Below are 2,933 nucleotides of genomic sequence, written 5' to 3' on the forward strand. Positions count from 1 at the left end.
CGAACCCGCGGGCTCAGGCAATCCACTCGCCTCGGCCTCCCAAAGTGCTGGGATTACAGGCTGAGCCACCGAGCCTGGCCTGTTATAAAGATTAAGTATGCTTTTTTATGTGGAACAGTTGGCCTGATGTCTGTCGCGTGGTGAGAACTCAGGACTTGCCAGAGCGTCTTGGTTCTATTCAAGAACTCCTTTGCTTTGTCTGGCTGAGTCTGACCATTTAGTAAACATGAAAATCAGATAGTCCAGATATTTGGCACTGAGGGGACACCCTAAGGGATCGGTTTCTTCATTTTTCAAATGATCATTATGGTTTTGCATGACATGACGTGGCCTGAGATGCAATGGCTCCCAGCCACCATGGCCACCTGATACATGAAACAAGCTGCTCTCCTCTGGCCTTGTCATTAGCCTTCTGGGCAGATGACACCATCCTGCAGCTGGGCCCAAGACCTCACTTTTCCTTGTCCACTTCAGCTCTCCTGGCTCCTGACCTCGCCCAAAAGTCACCTGGCCGCCTTGCTTCTTTTCACAATCAATGCTCGGTGAACGTCTGGGAGACCTGCAATCTTTTTGTGCCTCTGTGTCTTTTCCTGGTCTCAAAACCACACATCCACACTGCTCATCGCCAGGAAAAAAACGGGATCTGCAGAACAGAGCTTTTATTTGCAAGCTCGGATGACGGATAGTCTTAGAAAAATGACTGTAGAGCTATTGATTAGAAACCAATTTTACAAATTGTGGTTCTATCACAAACCAGGAACACAACATGAATGCAAACACTCCTGCAGAATCCAAGCAATACAAACGAACAGACCTCGTTTGCAGACGCTGATGAAATTGATTCTGATCCTGTTTTTCTCGGGTGTGAAGAATTAGATTTAACTCCCAGGGTGTGCCTGTTTTCACTGGAATTTCTTCTCCTGTACTGAAGCAGGAAGTGCAGGCCCAGCCGGGGACAACAAGGTGAAATGGTTGCTTGATCTCTGAGGTGCAGGGGGAAGGGGCTGCTCATACCTCCAGGGATAGAAGCGAGGACACTGGCTACCAGGCAAGGGCAGAGCAGAGCCTCAGTCAATATTCACTGGATTTCCTTAAGTCTTCAGCGGGCCAGCTCGGCCAGCCTCGGCATTCTGCCTCCTGTCCTCCTCACCCCGGACTAGAGCATGAATAGCTTTCGTAGGGAATGAACAGTTTGGGAAAAGTGGTATGACTTGAGTAACACTTCTTACACTTGAGAACACATGGTTGGGCGTGGTGGCTTACACCTGTCATCCCAGCATTTTGGGAGGCCAAGGCAGGAGGGTTGCTTGAGCCCAGGAGTCTAAGACTAGCTTAGGCAGCATATTGAGGCCAAGTCTCTACAAAAAAAAAAAAAGATGCACAAACATCACCTAGGTTATCTTGTTAAAAATGCAGATTCTGATTCACTATGTCTGTCTCTAATAGGCGTCCAGCCACGGCAGATGCTGCTGGCTCAGAAACCACACCAAGGGTTTCCTGAACTCATCTGGAGAGGCCTGTGCTCTTCCTGGCTCCCCTCCCAGCCAGCTGTGTGGTCTTAGGAGGTCTCAGAGCCTCTCTGGGCTTCAGTTCTTCCTTTGAATATTACTTGGATCAACACACATCCACGGACAGCTTACTCCATGTCAGGCTGCCCTGGGTGCTTGCTGGAAAAACAAAGACGAATAAATCCCAAGCCAAGTGCAGGCGGGGCTGGAAGACAGGGGACCTATAGGTCTAACTCTAATATTTAAAGACTCTTTGGATTTTTTTTTTTTCCTGTCTCAGGTTTATTTGTACAAATAGCACAGGAGGACACCAGTCCCACGCAGACAACATCCTGGGGGTCAAATCAGTCCTTCTGTCCACACAATGGCAGACAGAGGTCTCTACTCTGGAGCTTTTGTGGGGGTCTGGGCAGCTTTGGGAGCCTGAGCAGGAGCTAGAACTGAAGCTGGAGTTTCAGGTGAAGCTGCTGCCGGGGCCTTCGTTTGATCCTTGGCCTTTGGCCAGCAGAGCCTGCGGCCCTTGGCAATACGGGCACGAATACGCTTCCCAAGCTTGGGGTGGGCAATGTATGCAAGTCGAGTAAGCTTGTGGCTAGGACCCTTTGGGATCTTGGGCTTAACCTCCTTGGGCTTTACAAGGGCCTTGATAGCCTCAGCACGTGCACTCATGGCACTGGTGTTGTTAGCTTGCATCTTCTTCAGGCCTTTCTTGTGCTTCTTGGCAAAGCGCATGTTCCTCAGGAACTTGGGGTCCACCCCCTCAAGAAACTCGTATCTTTGTGATCGGGGTTTCTTGATGCCATTTCTGTGCCATTTTCAGGACTGGTTGTGTGTGGTATGGTTCTTGGACTTGGCCATGTCTGCACCGTAAGCCGCGGATCCTGAAGCGCCTCGACTCTTTGGATTCTAAAGTCTCGTAACTCACTGGCAGAAACCAGACTACAAGATCTCCATCTCCCAGTCATCTCTCCAAACACCATGACGGGTATCCTCCATGACGACTGTCCTCAGAATCCAGAAGGAACCCCAAGAGAAACGGAGCCCAAATCCTGTCTTGTCGATTTATAGATAGGGCAAACTTGAGGATGCAAACAGAAACCAGAGCAAATGACTGGTTTCTCACCTTTATTTTCTTATTTATTTATTTATCTATCTATTTGTTTATTGGAGTCAGAATCTCACTTTGTTGCCTAGGCTGGAATGCAATGGTACACTCAGACACTGCAGCCTCGACCTACTGGGCTCAGGCGATCCTTCCACTTTAGCCTCCCAAGTACCTGGAACCACAGTCCCCAACTTTGTTTTTATTTTTTTATTTTATTATTATTATTATTTTTTAGTCAGAGTCTCACTCTGTCACCCAGACTGGAGTGCAGTGGCCGCTCCCGGCCACCGCAGCCTCGACCTGCTGGGCTCCAGAATCCT

The 2,933-nt window shown here is 49.1% G+C and overlaps 1 pseudogene; it reads right to left on the reverse strand.

The window, feature by feature from the left end:
• Nucleotides 1-1,889: 1,889 nt before the first annotated feature.
• Nucleotides 1,890-2,366, reverse strand: LOC103268943 (annotated as a pseudogene).
• Between the last annotated feature and the right edge of the window lie 567 nt (nt 2,367-2,933).

Source organism: Carlito syrichta, unplaced genomic scaffold (assembly GCF_000164805.1).
Source record: "Carlito syrichta isolate Samal-C Ts95f unplaced genomic scaffold, Tarsius_syrichta-2.0.1 Scaffold105236, whole genome shotgun sequence".
NCBI lineage: Eukaryota > Metazoa > Chordata > Mammalia > Primates > Tarsiidae > Carlito > Carlito syrichta.